This window comes from Aptenodytes patagonicus, chromosome 7 (genome assembly GCF_965638725.1).
Source record: "Aptenodytes patagonicus chromosome 7, bAptPat1.pri.cur, whole genome shotgun sequence".
Classification (NCBI taxonomy): domain Eukaryota; kingdom Metazoa; phylum Chordata; class Aves; order Sphenisciformes; family Spheniscidae; genus Aptenodytes; species Aptenodytes patagonicus.
The window spans coordinates 7149665-7162088 of record NC_134955.1 but is presented as its reverse complement, the minus strand read 5'-3'; the positions used below and the strand labels follow the sequence as shown (position 1 = coordinate 7162088).

The 12424-nt window shown below is 49.2% G+C and overlaps 1 protein-coding gene across 2 annotated transcripts in view; it reads left to right on the top strand.

The window, feature by feature from the left end:
• Positions 1-735: 735 nt before the first annotated feature.
• BDNF (brain derived neurotrophic factor) overlaps positions 736-12424 on the top strand; it is a 39197-nt gene continuing 27508 nt past the window's right edge. The window contains exon 1 of one of the 2 annotated variants that reach the window (XM_076343863.1): positions 736-741. The gene's annotated coding sequence lies outside the window, so the exon portion shown is untranslated. Of the gene's footprint in view, positions 742-1476; positions 1502-12424 lie in introns of those variants that run through there. The other variant, XM_076343864.1, reaches the window with a different exon arrangement.

The following is a 12424-nucleotide window of genomic DNA, read 5'->3' as shown; positions in this document are numbered from 1 at the left end:
AGACAGTGTAACTTTAATTGCAACGCTCTTTGATTTAAGGCTGCGATGGAAGCACCGCGTTTGAGAAACTTGGAGCTGCCGGCGACGGGGCTGCCGGCGGGCGCTCGCTCCCCCCGGCTCCCTCCTGCCCTCTCTCTAAGCGGGCACCGAAGGCGGCTGACGGGGGGGTGGGGGGTACCTCCGCGCCCCGCCGCGGAGCGAGGGCCGGGCACTGCCCCGGCGGCGGGGGGGTGGGGGGGGTGGGGGGGTGCGGAGCGGCGCGGCGCGGCCGCGGCACGTGACAGCGCGCGGGGACGGGGGCGAGGAGCGGCCCGGGCGCGCAGCGGGGCGCGCAGCGGGGCGCGGCGGCGGAGCGGCAGCAGCAGCACCCTGGACAGAGGCGGCGGCGGCGGGCGGGGGGGCGGCCCCGCACCGCTCCGCGCCCCGCTCCGCGCCCCCGCGGGCTCGGGGAGCGGCTGGCACTTGGTACCGACTGCCCCCCCCGCGCCATCCCGGTCCTTCCCCTCCCCTCCCCTCCCCGCCCGCCGCCCTCTCGCCCCGCTGGAGCTGGGCGAAGTTGAATTCCTAGCGGTGCGGGCTGGAATAGGAAAAGGAGGAAAAAAAACCCCAAAAAAACCCAAAAAAACCAAACCACCAGAGTCTTGCAAGCTCCGGGGGTTGGTTTGACGGTGTCAACTTTGGGAAATGCCAGTGTTTATCTCCGCGATCTAGCCACTGCTCGTGGTGTTAGCTGTGACTAAGGTAAGCGGAGGGGTGACCCCCCCGGCGGCCCCCCTCTGGCTTCTGCCTCTCTCTCTGTGGCGCGGGGATGGGTGCCTGCTCTTTGCCTAGTTTTGTTACCTTGCTGGCTGCTCGGTGTGTGGAGGCTAGAAAAGGTAGGAGAAGCTTGATGAGATTGCACTACGAGTTGAGTTAAGTTGTGCCTGATTTAATCTAGGGATCTCGTCTCTCTATGTGCGTGTGCATGCTTTGGGCAGAGATGCAACTGTTCTTTACCTAGATAAGCAGATGCGACGGATTTTTTTTTCCTAGCTAAGGGTGCAAGTTGATTTTGCATAGTTAAAGAGATGCAGCTGAGCTCTAGCTGGCACTGTGCACAACTGATCTTACATAGATAAAGAGACGCAGCTGATCTTTACCTACGTGGAGATTAGCTGGTCCCCAGCTCGAGGGATCACTGATGGCCCCTCTGTGTACGCAACCTACGACTGAACGGGAGAGCCGTGCATGTATTGCTGATGATCCAATATCCGCATCTACTTTGCTATAATTAAAAGGGAGGGGGGAAGGTGTTTGACAAGCCTGAAACCCAAACGCAGCCCCCCCACCTGGAGATCATTCGGATAAGCTTTCTGCTCATCTCCCTCTCTCTAGTGCCTCCCCCCCTTCCGATTCTTCCTACGTAGAAATGTAGCTAATAATATTTAGTCTCCGGGCTAAAAATAAGCTCTGGAAAGTCAGCAGTTTGGCGGAGCAGCGGCGGTAGCAGCAGTGCTCGCAGGTAGAGAAGCTCTGGGGGTCTCCGGCTCTGCACGGAAGCTGTGCATTGATTCCCCCCCCCCCCCCCCGCACCCGCGCTGCCGGGGAGGGGTGCGCTCCCGCGGAGGAGGGGTCCGCACGGAGCCGCGCTGCCTCCGCCGCCCCGCTCCAGCCAGCGTGCGCCTTCCCCGCTCGGGGGGATCCCGGCCGCCGGGAGCCACCCCTCCTCCCCGCCCCGGGGGAGCCGAGGGGCGGCCAGCCGAGCCGGGCGGCTCCGGCGCCCCCCACCCCGACCCGGCGCGGGGGCGGCGGGCGCTCCCTGCGGCAGAGCCGGCGGCGCCCCGCGGCCGGCCCCGCTGCAGCGCCGGGCCCCGCCGGGGAGGGAGCGGGCGAGGGAAGGAGGGAGGGAGGGAGGGAGGATCCCGCGGCCCCGCCGCCCCCGCCTCCCGCCGGGCTCCCGCTCCGGCTCGCACGTAGTGCCGCCGAGGAGGGAAACCCCCCGGCAGGCGGGGGGCTGGCACCGCCGGGGCCGCCCGCCGCGGGGGAGGGGGCGGCATCCCCACCGCGCAGCCGGGCGGAGCCGCCGCGCAGGGCACTGCGCGCCCCGGCCGGGCCGGACCGGACCGAGGGCCGGGCTCCCCGCGCCGGTCTCTTCCCCCCCCTCCCCCCCCCGCCCCCGCCGCGGTTGCTACGGCGACCGCCTCCCCCCGGGGGGCACCGTCCTGCGGAGATGGGGGCGCGGTGCCGCGGGTGGGGGCCGGGGATGCCGCCCCTCTCCCGCCCCCTCCGTCCCCTCCCCCGCCCCCCCGGGAGAGGCACGTCGTCAACAACCCCCCGGACGGTGCCGCTCGCAGCACCGGAGCCGGGCCGGGCACGGGCACGGGCGCGGGCACCGGCGCGCACAGCCAAAATGGAGGTGCTGCAGGACGGCACCGGGGGGGCGCCGCCGCGGAGCTCCCACGAAAGTCGGTCACCTGGCGTCTCTTCTGCGTTAGTATCTATTTGGGGGGGGGGTTGGGCTTGGTGGTTTTTTTAATCATTAAAGAAAAACAACCGTCCTCCTCTCCTGGAGATGCGCTAACCGCGGCCTGGGCTCCGCGCCGGGTCCCCCCGCCCCCGGGCCCGGCCGCGCCGCTGGGTGGGAGCCGGGGAAGGGGCCGGGCAGGATCCCTCCGTGTATTTTTCCATTTCCACTTGGAGAACTTGCGTTTGCTGGGGCTGCCTGTCTGGGTGCGATGAGAGGCGTTTCTCGGGAGCCCTAAGGTGAGGAGAGACTAGCCCGAGAAGAGATGGGTCGCAGAAGCATCCGTCGTCGGCAGGCTGGATAAAACTCAAACGCACCTAGTTTGCAGTATTGGTTTCATTAAATTCATAAGGAAACGTCCTCTGACCTTTTTTCACTTAGGAAAAAGTCAGGTGGCAGAGCTAATATTTGAATACATCTACTGTGATCTAGCGGTGATGAGCCCTACTAAAACCCATCCACTTCCCAAAATGAATGGTTCTGTTATATAGGAGGTTGCCAAGGAGCTTCTATTTATATGAATTTTCCACTCCATGGCTAATTTTGTGTATCTTCCTATATTTTAATTTTACACCCATTACTTTCTTACCAGTTCTTAAAAAACTCTTGGTTCCAGTATTTCCCTTTCTGCCTCTGTTGCTGTGTTTGTGTTGAATTCTAATCGTTCTCTGCAGAGACGCATGGGACGGACGGCTGCTAACAAATGACACTGGGCCGTATTTGGTCACATTTGCTCACGGTGACTCATACCTTAATCTGCAAGTAGCTTTATTATTTTAGTATCTACTATTTCTCCAAGAGCTGTCACCGCTTTGGTGGTGGTTTGTCACCACCTTTCATCTCTTATGGTTATGACGCTGTAAAATGTCCGATCTCCTTCGAATATCTCTTCATCCTGCAAAGTTTTGATGTGGCAGTCTTTCTTGCTCCTTTTTTATAGTTTTCCTTTTATTTTACCTGCTACTATGAGTGTTGTCTTCAGTGGTTTGGTGGCTGTCAGGTGTCTGTGTCCAGCATGAGATGTTTTTTTAATGTGGTATTTGACGTAGGCATGGTCTCTCTCCAAGTTTGTCATTCTCAGCACCTCTCCATTTGGGTAACCGCTTGATTTTCAGCATCGTTCAATAATTTCCTATTTCAAATGGTCCGATAGTTCTCACTATTTATTTTTAGTGGCCACCATTCACAGGCATGTATGCTGGAGGATTATGTCTAGCATTTCATTAATCTGAGGTGGCTGGATGCACACATTTGCCTTCGTACAGCAAATCCTTTATTTCGTTTCTTCATCACACTGATATTGTTGAGCTCTCAGAAATGCCCAAAGAAAATGCAGACTGGCTGCCATTTAGTAACCATACGTTGCTTCCTAAATACAGTGGCATACGATTGCCCTGCCATGAGAAATTCTGGAAAGGTGGATGAATCCCGAGGGACAAATTTTCCTCAGAGCTGTAAGTCTTACCATGAATCACTGTAGTAAATCACCTCTGAGCACTCGAAGATGTAGCTGCTAGAATGTTTTTAATCAGATACGCAAACAAAGAGAGCATCCATAAGATTTCGGGAGATCTAGTTCATTCCTCTAGCAAAAAATAGTCATGTCAAGTGTTGTAAACAGCATCTGTAAGAAACAGTACCTCTCAAAGTTGTTGAAAATCAGGAGGTTCCCTAGACCTGGGAAAAAGGCAGGTAGCACAAGGTAAAATACATATGGATAGACGCTTTCACAGCTCCCTCCCCTTTGAGCTAACATTAGATTGGGGCTAAGAAACTGGGGCTAGGAAAAACAAGCTTGTCAAAGTGGTCCTTAAAATGGAGATGATGGCTTTTGAGGCATGAAGAACTAGAAAGAAAGAACTGAGAAACACAGGACTGGTTTTGTAATCCTTGTTGCATTCGTGGTCGGTGAGTCCAGCTAGTAATAGGGACCACAGAATATGGGAAAATGATATGTAAAAAAAAAAAAGGTAATACTTGTATGCCTGGAAGTAAGAGTTCGAAACAAGTGTGAGTATCTCATGTTTCCCTCGTGTTTGGGTTTCCAAACATTTTTACACCTCCTTTCTGCATCTCTCCCACCACATCGTTAAGAATACTGAAATGCCCCGGCAGGGAAATGTCAGGGGACATCCCACAGCGCCTGGGGCGCGTTGATGAGCAGTTTCGCATGCAAACCGCTCGCCAACTTCAGTGAATCCCTACACCCACATGCCAGCAAGGTGCAGGGCAAGGCACCAACTTCTCCGATTAACTGAAAATATCTCTGAGACATAACTCTTGCAAAATTACAGGCAGGAAAACATACCAACTGACATGGAGTTCATATAACAACTGCCCACCCATTTCATTATTTCACAAATGTGTGATTCGTGCTTGTGAGCTGTCACCGTTAACATTTCCATCTGTCTCAATATTGCTTCTATTCTTAGTTGCTATGTGGTAGATGTAGGTGTATGAAAAGGATTTTTCCCCCCTCCCTGTGTCATGAAACAAAATAAATGAAAGCCACATATATGTATCCACGCATTTCATGCAGGCAGCAAGAAATACAGGCACCTTCGTGGCGCTCCCATTACTAGAAGTAGAGGTGGAGTAAGAAGCACGTGCCTGTGGCCTCTCGGTGCTGCTAGAACATGCACTCAATGCGGAAAAACATAAGTCAAAATCTAACTGCAGAAGAACAATATTGCTTTGATCTCCTTTTGAACAAGCAGTTTGAGAGACCTATTTTCCTAATCATGTAAGTATGGGAGTAATTTTACTTATCACGTAATCCTAATTGGTCCATTCCTGAGGCAATCTCAAAGGGAAAATAGCCATGACACGCTTCGGTGTTCAAAGGATCAGGTCCTCAGCTGTGTAGATATTTCCAGACTCGGAGCTTTCAAGGTACTCATCGCTTGGACAAAGAGAAAACTCTTTGCATAACATAGGCAAAACCTGCATTTCTTAGTACCCGTATGCCAAAACTGGATTTGATGGGATACCTTTAGAAGTGAACAGACATTTCACAACAGCCTCTAGCAAAAGCAGAATCTGGCTCCAGTCGCTTTATTCCTGTTGTCATTTGAACTTCATGGCAGAGAGCAAACTCCTAGTCTCCTGATGAAAAATGTCTTTTGAAGTCGCTAATGGATGTGACTGATTTTCACCCCTGGCGCAGCTCGATGCTTCCCAGGGAGGCAGGGATTAGCTGGGTCCAGTCCGTGGCATAAGCCGGGCTACGGGGGGTTGGCCTCTGCTCCTCCTTGGCTAGCAGAGAGCCTCGGGGCCGGGGCATTTGCCATAGAGCCAACTCTGCTGTCGGTAAGTGGTTTCCCCACAGTCTCAGGTTGTTGTATGGTCTCCCATGGGGAATTTTAGCGGTGGGACTGTAATGGACCAAGGTCTTGCCGTAAGTGGCCAAGTGTATACTTTCTCTTCCCCTTACCTTTTCATGGTCTGGTCTGTCTTTTTTTTTCCTTCCCAAAATAGCACACAAAACCCCAATTTAACAACCGTAAACCGTACACTCTGGCCTCCAATTTATTTTGACATTTGGCAAGAATGATTACGCAACATGTTCATTAAGTCATAACATTTTCGCTACTTTCCCATTTCAGATCCTTATTGAGTGTAGCACATGCGAAAATAATGAACTTATTTATTCTCCAAATGGACAGTAGACCCCAAACCTCCCAAGAAAATGCATTGTTTACTGATGTAATGTATGCAGAGACTTTTAAAGCCCTAGGTCTCACCTGACTGTAAAAAAAAATCATGGTTCATTTCTGAAAGGGGTGAGGAGGGGTTTATCATCCACTAAAATGTTTATAGGGTTGTGCAGCTAAGGAGGTCTCATCAGACAAGTTGTTTCCTTTTTCTTAAACAGAGCCCCTTCCTCCCGACAAGCCTTTGTGGTACTCAGGAATAATGCAGTAAAAAGTGATGGTAATAGAAAATTAGATGGACCAGCTAAAAGCAATATGAAAGGGGGCTGGTAGCACAAGGATTACAGAAGGTGTGTGGGCATTTTGACATCCAGAAAACATTATAGATCTGGTCTCAGCTACCTCAGTCTCATGATGATAATTAAGAAATGTGGGTGTAGAAAAGCTCTTTGCATGGTTTGGTTGGATTATTGCTGCAGTTCAAAACACAATTGGCACAGACACCCACATCGGACATGATTGCCCTTTGATGAGGCAGATACTGACTTTTTAAAGCTGACATAGTTAAAATTATGTCTAAAGTTTATGGGGCCACAAGCTTCTGACTAGACTCCATTATTATAACAAATGGTAAAACAGAAGTTGAAGCAGTTTAAAAAAAAGGTTGAGGCATGCTGAGGATGAAGGGACCCTGACAGTGGGAAGGCTTCAGGATTAACCCTTCTCTCATCTGTTTGGCAAGGGTAGAAGAACATGGGCAGTGTCCAGGGGGTTTGCTTTGTACGCGTGGTCATACATCCTCTTTAAAGACAGACTGGAGGGAAGACCAGCGAGGCTAGTTCCTCGGCTGCTCCCATTAATTACCCACAGAGTGTAAAGTCTAGTTCCTATACAGCTTGTGTGTTGTACGGCAGATCTTCCCAGTCCTTTTGCCTCCGTTTGTTCATCAGTAACACAGAGATGTTACCAAACACCACTCTGAGCACTGAATAAGGTGAAAAATACCATAGATTTAAAGAAAAAAAATATGTTCGAGCTTCTTTATAAGTAGATTTTTTTTTAAGAAACACTTGTGAATGGTAAGAGAATGTTGGAGGCTCTCTAGATGGGGACTGCTCGTGCCTGAGATAAGACACAACAGTGTAGCTTAACGTACTCACTCTTGCAGTGTGTTATTCTAATATTAGAGACACCAAACCTGTACAGCTATGAAATGTCAAAGTATCAACTTCAGGCCTGATCCTGCATTCAGGTTTATTTATTCTTTTACACGTTTGACTCCTTAAAACAACAGCAATGGAAGAAGGTTGTATGGTGGCCCAGTGGTCATTCTATATTTATCACAGCTCCCATTCAGGTTTTCCCTGAGGAACCAGAAAAGGCTACATGTTGACAAGGTAGACAGACTTGCAAAAGTACTTGACATTTCAAAATTATCTTTTTTCCCCCAATATTTTCAACACAAACTCAGTTCTATATTGTTTTACAGAGTGTTCAAAGAGGCTCTCAGTATTTCCCTCTAAAGCTATCATCAAAAGTCCGACAATGACATTTGATAAAATATCCAGATTCAAAACAAAATATATCATGAAAAGACAATGGATTTCAGGGAAACAGGTGGTTACCAAAAGAAAAAGAAAAAAAAAAAGGGAGCTGATTTCTGACAGCAAATACCTTTTGAAACCTGACCAACTCTACTGAGAATGGGATGCAGTGAGAGTCATGAGCAGGGGTCAACAGACTGGAGCTGCTTAGGTGCTTAATTGGCTCTGTCAAATACATGTTCATTCACATCTGCTGAAAGTTTCTAAAACAATCTGAGAGCATATTTGGCTGAATTTTGTAAACAGATATCTGATAAAATAGTATTGACCAGGAAAACAAAAAGCCCTAGCAGTTTTTAAGTGAGGCTAAATTCTGGGTTTGGAATTTTTCAGTGGATGACAATACATCTCAAATGGTTTTTGCTTCTGTACATGTCATTTTCTGTAGCTTGAAGTGTGATACCCCTTATTCTATTGCTGAAAATTTATTGCATCAGAGGAAAAAAAAAAAGAATAATGTATCTATTGGTTATAGAAAGTCATCCTCACAAGGAGCGAATCTCACAGTATTTCCCATATGAATCTCTTCTTGTGTCCCAAATTTGGTTTATTGACTAAGTTATTCTAAGTCTTTATACCACACTCATCATTCATCGTGGTATTTGAACACCTTTCTAAGTGACATGAGTAATCTCTGTCACATGTTTTGCTCTCATCCTCTTCTGAGAGAACAAGCACTTGAAGTCTAGGGTTTTTCCTTAGGGTTTTTTTTTATTGTGAATAAGTCTCACAAAGGCCTTGGTGGAGCAAGAGGTAAGAGTTTAATCATAGATTCACCTGATTCTTCTCTTTCTCCATGGTATTCGTTCCTACATCAGCAGTCGGTCACTCTATCCACCACCTATTCCCCAGGCAGATCTGATTCTCGTGCTTTTTTCTGCCCACCACCTGTTGTTTTCCTCTTCCCAAATTCTTCACCTAGACTCAGTCATCAGCTGCCCAACCATGGTCATAGCCCAGGATACCCACTGCTTTTCTTGCCTCTTTTTTTGGAACTCTTTCAAAGACCCAAACGTGTCTGACTTCAGAGGGGCTTTTAATCCCCAGTCTACTGCCTTTGCCACCAAATAGTTATTTTTATCATCTACTTTCCCATCACAGATTTCCTGCAGCATTCCCTAAAGAAAATTCTGCTGGCTCCCAAATTTTAAGGAAACCGAAACAGCTGACAAGAAGGCTAAGCCCTTTTTAAGGCAAAGCTAGAAAGTTAATTTGAAATGGCCAGAATTTCATATTCATTTATCCGTAGGGATTTTCCAGACAAAGCAGGGAGGAAATTCAGACTAATGTGAGGCATACACTTCAGGGCAGGAGGAAAGCCAAAGATGATGGACCATTCAAAATTGTTTTCTTTTGAGTCAGTACCGTCCCCTGGCAAGTCAGCCCGTCCAAGAGCAATAGGGCAATGTACTGACTCGCCTCCTTGACCACCAGAGGCCATTTCGCCAGCTGCTGCTTGTGTGTGACAGCTGCCTGGGGCTCTGATTAGCAGCAGAACTTCCCGGCTTGCCTCTGCCAGGGCTGTAAACACAATGATGATGATGTGCACTATGCCAGTTCCCCCTCAGAAACGGAGAGTCGGGCAGACTTTGGCGCGTCCTCCCCCAGGACATACTGGGGATGATGCAGCCACAGAGCCGAGTCTCATTTGGATCAGTTTGTCTTTTTGTCTCTCTCAGTTTGGGTTTCCAATGTGACTTGCAGGCTGGGGTAACCCCCGAGACCCCGCGCATAGGATCAGCTGTCCCCACAAAGCCGAGCATTGCCTTCAGCTCACGGAGCTAATTGCGGGTGGACATTAATACCTCCCTGCATAGCAATAACCTCCCGCTCGCCCTTGCTGCAGACCTGTAAGTGGTAATGAGCCACAAGCTGTTCTCACAGCCAGAGAAATGGAGATAAGAGGGATGGGGGACTGTGCAAGAAGGTCGTTCGGAGGTTGCAGAGCCCCTGATCCGAGCAACCATGAGGAAAGGGTGGGAAAGACATAGAAAGCCCCTGGAAGAGGAGGTGGGTTGTGTGGCGTGAGGGAAGGAGCCCCATGGAGGGGTCTCTGGGGGGAGAAATGAGGCAGGTGCCTGGTGTGCTCTGGGTGCTTAGCCTGAACGCTCGGCATTGCTGCGAGTTTTGTCAACCTCTTCTCATGCCTTGTCCAATCCCACCTTTGACTCCTCCTGGAAAAAGACAATGTAGTCTCTCAGACACAGGTGCTCAGAGACTTTGGGCCAGGACACAGCACCACTGCTGTGGTGGGATCGAGCCATGGCCACGAGCCCTCCCCACACCCCCAAGTACCACTCCCACAGTCACAGCCCGGTTGTACCCTCGGAGAGGAGGCACCTGGGCTGTGGCTGAGTTAATTTTCCTTTGTCTGTTCTCATGGGCACTGTCACCGCTTGGCAAGGCAGAAGCTGCACGGAGATACGGTAATATAGATAGGCAAGTAGTAGGGAAGGAAAATTACAGGGTTGCATGGTTCAAGCATGTACGGAAGGGATGTGCTTTAGGTACCTGAGAATACTCCCAAAGCCCTATTTATTACACTAATACAAAAAAATGTGATAGAAGGCTGTTAGTGTTTATCTGAAGACTCTAACAGGTTATTTATAAAGATTAATTTTAACATACCTCTCTTTTTGGGAAATGAGGAGAGAGAAAGCACTGGACCAGAAAGCAGCCCAGATCAGGAGCATACAACACACTTAACACAGGCACTTTAAACCAGCATAAATGCCTATCCCTGTCCCTGCTGGGTTAGCGCTGGGCTGGAGCAGGTCCCTGGGCTGACCGGTTGTGTGGCCGGAGGGTGGCCTCACGGGGCTCCCGGGGACCACCACAGACCCCCTGCCAGCGAGGAGGGGTGGGAGCACCGGGAGATGATGGACGAGCAGAAATGATGGATAGCACTGGAGCCCCGGCGGCCCCAGGCTGGCCCACGCTGGGGGAGCAGTGCTCGGATGGAAAAGAAATAGCGGTGCATCTTGCCCAGTATGGGGGAACACGGGATGAAAGGTCCATCTTCCTGGCAAGCCGGCTTAGCAATCTCTCGGCTGTCTGTGAGAGTGTCCTGCCTGGCTGTATCTGAAACCCTGATGGAGGAAGCTGTGCGCCTTCTTCCGAGTCCGTGATTTTTGAGATGTTAGTAAAGATCAATGGGTAGCTAAAAATCAGTTGGCTAAATTCCGATGGAGGTCTAGGACCAGTTTGTCAAACAGACAGTGAGGATGTGTTTTTCCTACGCTTGTCTTTCGTTTGTGTTAGTACTTGGGCTCAGCCTTTTTTCCTGAGTCTAAGACCATCAGTACATGGAATTAACACAACGTCCATTTACTGCGAGAGTGAGGGCCTGACAAAAGCACAGCAAACCCCAAACTGCAAAATAAACTATGTTATCAGTTACGCTTCCCCAAGTCTGGTAACTGGTGCAATTTTCTGGCAGTTAACAGGGTCTAAATTAAGAAACTAATCAGAAATAAGCCTCTAAATTATACCGGTTCTTATTTACTTTCTTTTATCTTGATACAACTTCTTAAAAGAATATTTTTAACAGATCTTTTAAACATTTCTAGTAAGAGGCAATAGACAAAATGTCATAATTTCCATATGAAGGAGTTTCAGTGCAATTCCTATCTAAAAAGCCATTTTACCCTAATATGGTCCCAGAGTCTAAGTAACATATTCTGTCGCAATGACTTTTGCATCAAAACAATTTTTCTGTTTCATATCTGAGAAAAAATGTTGAATATTTAAATTCCATATCCTTTTTGATCTTAATTCCCATCACAGAAGAGCTCTTTAGGTCTCATCAATGTGCTCTAGGTGCAATATCAGAGTATATTTTTCATATTATGGGATCATAATTAAGAAATTAAGAAACCAAAGGGGAAGAAGCTATACATGCCTGGAAGGGAAAGGGGTTCTGCTCAGAGCACGTAGCAGGGTAAAGCATCAAACAGAAACGTAACGGAAGTCTAAAATAATGGTTTAAATGCCTTGCTGCAGAGTCCTTGCTGAAAATCTAGCACTCGGCTCTCTTCTGATTTAAATACTTTGCATTCCTGTTGACTTCAGTGGTGTTTATATTCAAATAAGTAAAAGCACTGTAAGGCCATATAGTACAACTGTGGGTTGCAATAAATTATAGCAGATTAAACAGGCTAACTAATGAAATACGAAGAGGTGTTTAAAGCCACCACTCCCTTGTAAGCGTTTACGTTTCAGCTGTATAAACTACATGAAAAATAAACAGTGTCCAGGAAATAAATGTAGACAACGTTGTTTACAAATTTATACTCCAATGGCACGAGTGCTGAACCACCGAGAGGAGGCCCCACTAAATGTCTCACCAAAGCCAGGGGTGGATTTTACTTGAGTAGTCTTTGAGTCACATCCAACCCTAAAAATAGAGGGGCTTTGGGCACATTGGGTAGAAGGAAAAGATAAGAGAGGAGCCAGCGCTATGGCACCGCGGGTCAGCCCCTTTGTGAGATGTTGGTTGGTGGGAGCGGGCTGCTGTGCCTTGGGAACATGTATTGGATGTGAGCTATTGCTTTCCTCCTGCTTGCCGTTCTGGTCGTGTGGGTTTTGTGGTGGCAGCCGTGTCCCCGCTGGTGGATGCTCCTGCCCCACCCCACCCCCCCTTCAGAGCCACCCCATCCTTGCAC